Raw genomic sequence first — 10,764 nt, 5'->3', positions numbered from 1 at the left:
GAAATACACTGACAAATTTTTCACTAAAAAAAGCATAATCGAAATCGGTTGGCGTGATAAACGATGTATTATAGGTAAAGTCTAGGCTAGGAACTATAAATTTAAGATGTTTTGTAATATATATTATTGATGATAAATTAAACTTGCTATATATATGCATATAAAGTTCTATAAAAATTCATCATTTTCAAATTCAAACGTTTTGTTGCTAACCGTTGTCATGGTAAAAGCCACATTATGAGTGCTAAGCGCAGGCTGTATTTTAAAAATAAGGGGTCCACATCAAAAAACTAAAACCCATGAGTTGTGAACAAAAAGGGGATAAGTGAGAACAGGACAAGTGAAGATTATAGCGCGGTAGTCTTTGTTTTAAAAGCTGAAATTTCCCAGCAAGTGAGTAACTGCTAATTATTCGTAATTCTTTGTATTTTTAAAAACCCACCTTACCACGAACTTTTTAGAAGATTCCGCTGTTTGGCAACTAAAGGCACTGAATTGTGTGTTATTAAAAAAAATACATTGTTGTTATTTTTAGTTTAATTTATTTATTTATTCTTTGAAATAAGACAATAGTTTTGGTCTAGCTACATATAACATTAATTATAGCTTTTCTGACATATCCATTCCTTACATTCCCATACTCATCATTTGTTGCATCATATCTTTAATCTCTTCCACTATATCATTCTGTATGACATTCACATCTGCATTTGTCATAGAGGATGGAGGTACATCACTTACTAAAGGAAGATTACCCATACTAAGACTACCCATAGACATTAAATTTCTCTCATTGCCATTGACTGGGGATGAACCTGAAAATAATTTTTTAGAAGTATTAGGAAAACCGGTCTTTGAATCCATTAATTAGTTCATTTACAGAGTTGTTTATTTCTAAATTTCTTGGATTTATTGAATGTTGCTAAAAATGTAAAATCTATATATATAAATGTTATGTTCGTTTGTGTATTGCTTATGGACTCAAAAAATTATACTATAATATATATTAGTAGATAAGCTATACCAGTCCGGGCCCACTTTTGCTCATTTTTACATGTTATTTCTTATGGGAAATTCTAAGGTCCATTTTGCACTTTTTTGTTCCTTTTTTATGTAATGCTGGTTGCCTAACCTTAACGCATACTTATTATTTATGTATGTATATTGTATTCAATTACAACCCATCTGAACCACACTTGTTAACACACTTACATCATACTCTTTACTTACCATTATTTGTAATTTAGCATACGTAGCGTACGTTGGTATAATTGTCAACATAACTTCTTCATGTATTAACAGCGAATATTAATAATATTATATGGATTGCTTAAAAAAATTTTACTTACTACTATAAGATTTGAACGCGGGCCCTCATGAGCGGAAGTCTACTATGCTAACCACTCAACCACAAGACCTTGTTACAACATAGACAAAAAAAGTTAATAACTTAAAAACGTTTTTACAAAAATAATTTAAAATATTATATTCATGAAGGTCAAATATTATTTAAAGTGTTTTGTAAAAAGAAACTCAATTACATTATTTAGATTTTTATTTTATTAGTAAACAATATTGATATACAGTATAATAATATTAATATATACTAAATTATAAATAGATAGCTAATTTACAAGGTAATAATAATTCAATGGTTAATTATGCATTTTTTAATTTATTGGTAGATTTTTATTTTATTGGTAAACAATTGATATACAATACAATAATATTAATACTAAATTATAAATAGATAATTAATTTATAAGATAACAATTCTATTGCTAAAAGAAAACTCTAATTAATTTGTTTAATTATATGTAAATAATTTAATATATAAGTTTCTGCAAGTCCTATGACAAATTTTAAAACATACGATTTTGTTTTTATAAATGAGCATATATTCAATTTGTTTTAGAGGTTATAAAAATTAATTTTACGTTACACACACACACAATCACACCTCAATGAGATGACATTTTAAAAATCAACAAAAAAAACATTTTAACATAATATTAAATAGGTAATAATTAATTAATTAATTAAAGTTTACACTGATTTTTTAACAATATTGAGATTATTGAGATAACTTATGAATTCAAGAATTTCACTATAAATGATATTAGCATCGATCTCTTCAATGAATAAGTGATATTGTCATGCTTACGAATTAACTATACATTTTTTTTCTTTTTGATGCAAGGTTCATCTATATATTCAGCTTTTCGTTTATAGGTTGTAGTATTCAAAGAATAGTGACCCCAGGGTAGTGTATCATAGGAACCAGGTATAATATATCGCTTATCATCATAAGGGCTTAGAGCAATTTTTGTCTGAGTTTGGGTGTAAAGCTTAAGTTTATCAGATTTTATGAGGTTTTGATCAACTGATATCTCTTTAAATTCCTCCAAACATTCAACATAATCTTCAAATGTTATTTTCGTACTAAGAACTGACCTTTTAACTCCCTTAGCTTTTTTTGTTAACCCAAGATTATTTGGTTCTTGTTTAATATTCCCATGATTAAATATAGCATCATCAAGTGATTTTGATTGTTTTTCTAGAGGGGTTGCTATTTTTAATGTATATAATTTTGATCGTAATCCTACAAAATGAGTCATAGGAGTTCCATTGTTTTCATCCTTCATCATACCAAGCACTTTCTTATTAACGCAAGGTATATTATAAACATTAGAAGGATGGTAATCACTGGTATCAAAATACTTGTGACAATCTCTTTTTATCATTTCATAGGGATCATGGTTTTTAATTTCGTAAATAACCGAGTCAGTATCTGTATAGATAGCGGTAGAATCATCACCCAGCTGTGGAATCATATAGCCATAATGAAAATCATAAATTGTAGTTTTAGCTAAATCTAAGATTGCCATACCAATATACAAAGGCTTATTGAAGAATATCTCCATCTTTTTCAACTCAATAGCCACCAAGTTTGAATTGAAAATTGTACAAGAATGAAATTGGGGTTTAGATATATAAGCTTCTGCCCCATATCGACCCTCCCATTTTGTAACAAGCTTTACATTAGAATGTTTCCTAATATTTTCCATTGTTTTTCCAAAGACGGCATTGTTCATTAATTTATACAAATTTTTCTCAAAATCATTATTAGCATTCTTTCGTAGTTTAAGCAATGTAATATGACACTTGAAATTTACATAATAAAAATACATGTTCAAACTTGTTTGAATGGACTTTGATCTTAAAATAATTTTACACGTGTCAGCTATTCTCAAGAATATGTTGAAATAGATTTGACCTTGAAAAATATGATATCATCATCCTGTTACAAGTTCAAACTTGTTTGAATAAAAATACATGTTCAAACTTGTTTGAACATGTTTAAACTTGTTTGAATCGCATTAGATCTTAAAATAATTTTACACGTGTTATGAGATTAGAATAAAGGTTTTATTTAATAAAAATCTTTATTTTTTTTTTTTATACAACACAAATATGTTCGCAAAAACGGTCCACTATGACAGATTTTTTATTGTTACAAGTATGTTCATAAAAACGGTCCACTATAAAATAAGACTTTTTTATCAATATATGAATCGTGTAAAGAGTCGAACACTAACCACCTGACTTTAACGTTGGATTCACGTTTAGCTAAGACCTTTTCCACTAAATAAATGTTTGGATGGTGAACTTTTTGTAATTCTTCGGCATAGAAACCACCCTTTATATCTTCGTTGCTGTTATCCTTCAATAAATATACAGGTCTCTTTCTAAACAGACCTGTTTAGAAACAGACCTGTTTAGATACAGACCTGTTTAGATACAGACCTGTTTAGAAAGAGACCTGTTTAGATACAGACCTGTTTAGATACAGACCTGTTTAGAAAGAGACCTGTATATTTATTGAAGGATAACAGCAACGAAGATATAAAGGGTGGTTTCTATGCCGAAGAATTACAAAAAGTTCACCATCCAAACATTTATTTAGTGGAAAAGGTCTTAGCTAAACGTGAATCCAACGTTAAAGTCAGGTGGTTAGTGTTCGACTCTTTACACGATTCATATATTGATAAAAAAGTCTTATTTTATAGTGGACCGTTTTTATGAACATACTTGTAACAATAAAAAATCTGTCATAGTGGACCGTTTTTGCGAACATATTTGTGTTGTATAAAAAAAAAAAATAAAGATTTTTATTAAATAAAACCTTTATTCTAATCTCATAACACGTGTAAAATTATTTTAAGATCTAATGCGATTCAAACAAGTTTAAACATGTTCAAACAAGTTTGAACATGTATTTTTATTCAAACAAGTTTGAACTTGTAACAGGATGATGATATCATATTTTTCAAGGTCAAATCTATTTCAACATATTCTTGAGAATAGCTGACACGTGTAAAATTATTTTAAGATCAAAGTCCATTCAAACAAGTTTGAACATGTATTTTTATTATGTAAATTTCAAGTGTCATATTACATTGCTTAAACTACGAAAGAATGCTAATAATGATTTTGAGAAAAATTTGTATAAATTAATGAACAATGCCGTCTTTGGAAAAACAATGGAAAATATTAGGAAACATTCTAATGTAAAGCTTGTTACAAAATGGGAGGGTCGATATGGGGCAGAAGCTTATATATCTAAACCCCAATTTCATTCTTGTACAATTTTCAATTCAAACTTGGTGGCTATTGAGTTGAAAAAGATGGAGATATTCTTCAATAAGCCTTTGTATATTGGTATGGCAATCTTAGATTTAGCTAAAACTACAATTTATGATTTTCATTATGGCTATATGATTCCACAGCTGGGTGATGATTCTACCGCTATCTATACAGATACTGACTCGGTTATTTACGAAATTAAAAACCATGATCCCTATGAAATGATAAAAAGAGATTGTCACAAGTATTTTGATACCAGTGATTACCATCCTTCTAATGTTTATAATATACCTTGCGTTAATAAGAAAGTGCTTGGTATGATGAAGGATGAAAACAATGGAACTCCTATGACTCATTTTGTAGGATTACGATCAAAATTATATACATTAAAAATAGCAACCCCTCTAGAAAAACAATCAAAATCACTTGATGATGCTATATTTAATCATGGGAATATTAAACAAGAACCAAATAATCTTGGGTTAACAAAAAAAGCTAAGGGAGTTAAAAGGTCAGTTCTTAGTACGAAAATAACATTTGAAGATTATGTTGAATGTTTGGAGGAATTTAAAGAGATATCAGTTGATCAAAACCTCATAAAATCTGATAAACTTAAGCTTTACACCCAAACTCAGACAAAAATTGCTCTAAGCCCTTATGATGATAAGCGATATATTATACCTGGTTCCTATGATACACTACCCTGGGGTCACTATTCTTTGAATACTACAACCTATAAACGAAAAGCTGAATATATAGATGAACCTTGCATCAAAAAGAAAAAAAATGTATAGTTAATTCGTAAGCATGACAATATCACTTATTCATTGAAGAGATCGATGCTAATATCATTTATAGTGAAATTCTTGAATTCATAAGTTATCTCAATAATCTCAATATTGTTAAAAAATCAGTGTAAACTTTAATTAATTAATTAATTATTACCTATTTAATATTATGTTAAAATGTTTTTTTTGTTGATTTTTAAAATGTCATCTCATTGAGGTGTGATTGTGTGTGTGTGTAACGTAAAATTAATTTTTATAACCTCTAAAACAAATTGAATATATGCTCATTTATAAAAACAAAATCGTATGTTTTAAAATTTGTCATAGGACTTGCAGAAACTTATATATTAAATTATTTACATATAATTAAACAAATTAATTAGAGTTTTCTTTTAGCAATAGAATTGTTATCTTATAAATTAATTATCTATTTATAATTTAGTATTAATATTATTGTATTGTATATCAATTGTTTACCAATAAAATAAAAATCTACCAATAAATTAAAAAATGCATAATTAACCATTGAATTATTATTACCTTGTAAATTAGCTATCTATTTATAATTTAGTATATATTAATATTATTATACTGTATATCAATATTGTTTACTAATAAAATAAAAATCTAAATAATGTAATTGAGTTTCTTTTTACAAAACACTTTAAATAATATTTGACCTTCATGAATATAATATTTTAAATTATTTTTGTAAAAACGTTTTTAAGTTATTAACTTTTTTTGTCTATGTTGTAACAAGGTCTTGTGGTTGAGTGGTTAGCATAGTAGACTTCCGCTCATGAGGGCCCGCGTTCAAATCTTATAGTAGTAAGTAAAATTTTTTTAAGCAATCCATATAATATTATTAATATTCGCTGTTAATACATGAAGAAGTTATGTTGACAATTATACCAACGTACGCTACGTATGCTAAATTACAAATAATGGTAAGTAAAGAGTATGATGTAAGTGTGTTAACAAGTGTGGTTCAGATGGGTTGTAATTGAATACAATATACATACATAAATAATAAGTATGCGTTAAGGTTAGGCAACCAGCATTACATAAAAAGGAACAAAAAAGTGCAAAATGGACCTTAGAATTTCCCATAAGAAATAACATGTAAAAATGAGCAAAAGTGGGCCCGGACTGGTATAGCTTATCTACTTATATTATATCGATTGACCTCAAAGTTTTACACGATATACAACCTGCTTCGAGGATGTTTTTTTATCTATATTAAACCCCTACGATTTTTCAATATTGATGTTACGTACACCTTGCATTTGAGAAGTTAAAATGATAGCCCATCTAAATAAAATTATAATTTATTAATTTATAAACATTTTTTACCTGATCCTTGAAAATAAACCACCAAAAGACCAACAACAAACACAAAATGTGAGCATTTGTTAATAATCGAAAACATTGTTGTTGACGTTTTAAAAATGTATGTTTTCACTTAAAAAAACAAAATGTTATTTGAGTTTGAAATTATTGTCAATGCCAGTTCTTTATATACAATTTCGTTGAACGCATAACATCAGTTTTGATGGAATTTTTTTGCTTTTTTAGTGGTGTCAAAATAGAAAGAACCGATGGAAATTGGCCGATTTTATGGCAGGTCGAAGAATTGACTTGATTTCTTTTAGAAAATACATGAGAATATGTGTAGATAAAAATCTACATACCTTGGAAATGCAATTTTCAAAATTGAAAAAGGCATAGCCAGTATGGCAATATCATTTTTTATATACGTAATGAAAATTTTGATGTTCAAATTGTAATTTTCAAAGTAAATTGGTTATAGCAAAAGCTGGGATCTACTCGGAAGTTTTCGAGCTTGCTAAGTACAATTATTATGTTAAATAATTAAGAAAATCCAAGCAGATCCAAGAAGCACGGTAAAGATGAAACAGCGAATTTAGAATTATTTTTTTTTTGAATCTGAAATAAATTTATTTTTAAGAGTTTTTTGATGTTATATATTTATTATTATTCCAAATAAAACTTTTTTTAACCTTACATTTTTTCGTGCATACAATTTAATAATTTAGTTGAATTTAATTTAGGTAATTTTGAATTCACTGTTTTGAATTTCCACAAATTTGTGATCAGCATTCAATGTTTATTAACATTAAAAAAATTTTTAATAAAAAGAAAACCAAGTTCAAAACAAAAACTTGTCCAAAATAAATTAATATGCACCGACTCCAAAAATAACAATAATTTTAACTACATTATATTATATAATTATATTATCTTTTTTTTTTCTTTTTAGTGCATATTAATGTATTTTCGAAAAGTTCTTCTTTAGGAATCGATTTTCTTTTTGTTAAAAGTTTTTTATTTTGTGATTTTTAGTGAATCTGGCGAATTTGGGAATCGGTTGGCGTGATATGGAGTTATTCGTCCCCTTGTCGTGAAAAAGAATCATCAAAAGCGGTTCATCCAGTCGAAAGCTCTGAGATAACACACATAAAAAAACAAAATAAATAAATAAACAGTCGAATTGATAACCTCCTCCGCTTTTGTTTGAAGTCGGTTAAAAATAGCATAATTTTTTCCTTAAATATATGACATACTTGGATCTATTATTTTGAATTATCCAATTTTCATGTGCGAATAGATATAACCGAACTTGAGAACCTTCTCGTGGTAATTTTAGTCCACTTGTTCGTTTTTTTTTTATATAAACGTCTTTGCATTTTCTAGTTTTTAGATAGATTTTGATTTACTTTCACTTACTTACAAGTGTTATTTAAAAGAAATTAAGTTGAGCGGTGGATCTACCATAAAATCAGAACAAAAATGCTATTTTGGCACCACTATTTTGCAAATTTTAATTTTTATGGAAAATGTATCAATTTAGAGGCGATAATAAATTTGGCCACTAATTAAAGTAATTATAACATATTCAAATAATATTTACATTTTTATCAATTTATAATTAGAAAAAATTATATCTATACTGGACACCGAATATGAATTACTTAATTTATAGATGCTTCACATTGACACATACGGACAGAAGCGTCATTAACGTTACGGACAGAAGCGTCAAAGAAATTAGAAACGAATGGATATACGAATCCTCAATACGTGAAATGTATAAAAATTCTCTACATCTTTGTTAACAGCCACATAATCGTAATTTTTAACTAAAATTTTTAATTATGGGGATCATTTTTTAATTATTATTTACTCCAAAAAAAAAAAAAAACGGTTTTTAAAATGTAAGTATTTTTTTTAAATAAGAATTTCGTAAGGCGAAAATTTTCCAAAGACTTCGTGTATAACTTTATAATGAAATTGAATTATCTGACGTAGCCCTTTACTAAGGAAAATCGAGGAATCGAGAAATCAAAATCGTTCATCAAATCATCAAAGAACGAGCAAAAAGTTTGTTATTTGTTGTGTGATATTCAAATATTTTCATTTAAACTATATATGCAATATTTAAAATTATTATAACTTTTGTTCTAAAAATTTTCAACGATAAAAATTTTCTCAATAATTTTTTCAAAAAGTAATATAAAGTGCTTATAACGGGTGTTTTATGTAGAGGTTTTCTGAAGGGGTTATTTCGCACGATCTAGTAAAAATACAAAATTTCAACAATTTGTAAGCGATACTCTGGCATGCTTCCATTAATTAGTCTACTTTTGGGAGAAGGTGAAACCAGTTTTAAAAAGAAAAAAAAAGTGTACTAAAACATACTTTTGTCCACTCTGTTGGAAAGACACAGGAACAAAAGGAATTCAATCCGAATTGAAAAAAAAGCAATATAAAACAAGTGAAAAGGAACAATTGGAGTCAATTGTTGAAATACCCTAGTATAGAAAGTGCTGAATATCAGCGCTTGTATTATTTTTTTGTAAATTAAAAGAGTTTAAAAAACCAACACAATTATGGCAGCCTTTTGGCCGCCATTTATTTGGTTTTCGAATATTTCGAAAATTGTCGAAAGTATTTTTTAGAATTTTTGTTTAGTCGTGTTTCGAGAATATTTAACAAGTCCATTTGTAGAAGCTACTTTCAAATTTTCAACTCCCGGTCTTTTAAAGTTTTGGTGAAAGTTTTGACACCAAAGTTTTGTCATAATTTGCGCCCTCGCGGGTAAACAGTAGCGTTTACGAAAAAATATTTCAACAAAAATATTTTTTATGATTATTTTAATGAAGTTTTCAAATTTTATTATGAGCTTGTAAGGTGTATTATATGAAATAAAACTACAAATAGAAAAAAATGATAATAATCATGAAGTAAGTAAAAATAAAAGCAATAAAAACTATTACAATAAAAACATTGGAATATTTATTTATTTATTACTAAATGATATTTAATTTTCCGGCAGCCATTTTGAATGTTTACCACCCTTTTGTACATTTTTAGGGCTAAATTCGGATTTAGGTACTTTGAAAAACCCTAGGACATAATAGTTTTCTTAACATACTTATTTAAACTATGTTTTATATTATCGGGGATCGAAATAGAAATTTCGGATAAAAAATGAATTTTTTGTCCGCCTCTCTGAATTTCCTTATTTTTTTTTGGCTCCCGATCCGGTCCGGTCCGATCCGATCCGATTACGCCCATTAGAATACTATTTTTGTCACCTACCTATGTCATTTGAACTGCCATCACGACTCTAACGGTACCTTAATATCAAAGCAACTTCTTCTACACAGTGTGCAATTGTTTCAAATGTGATTGTTTAATAATAACTCGTGTTAAATGATTATTGATTATTTATTGAATAATAATATTACAACATAAATTAAAAATCATTCTACATTAGGCTACTATTTTTAACCGACTTCAAACAAAAAAGGAGGAGGTGTTTTTATGTGTGTTACCTCAGAACTTTCGACTGCGTGAACCGATTATGATGATTCTTTATCTATTTGAAAGCTGGTACTTCCCGTGTATTCTCATTTCATTTTGGTCCAGTGCTGACGATGACATCCATTAAAAAATCATAAAAGTCTTAAATTTGCATTAAGTATGCACGACAAGAGGACGAATAACTCAATATCACGCCAACCGATTTCGATGATTCTTTTTTTAGTGACATTACAAATTAAAAAACAAAAATTCACTATATTCACTATTACTAAAAATCACAAAAAAAAGAAAACCGACTTTAAAAGAAAAACTTCTCCAAAACAAATTAATATGCACTATAAAGTAAAAAAATAACGATAATATAATGTAGTTAAAATTGTTCGGTCAGAGTTGTTTTCTTGGGTGAAACCGACTCCAAAAATAACAATAATTTTAGCTACATTATACTATCGCTATTTTTTTTTTACTTTTTAGTGCATAT

This window comes from Chrysoperla carnea, chromosome 4, assembly GCF_905475395.1.
Source record: "Chrysoperla carnea chromosome 4, inChrCarn1.1, whole genome shotgun sequence".
Lineage (NCBI taxonomy): Eukaryota > Metazoa > Arthropoda > Insecta > Neuroptera > Chrysopidae > Chrysoperla > Chrysoperla carnea.
This window is presented reverse-complemented; position numbering follows the sequence as displayed.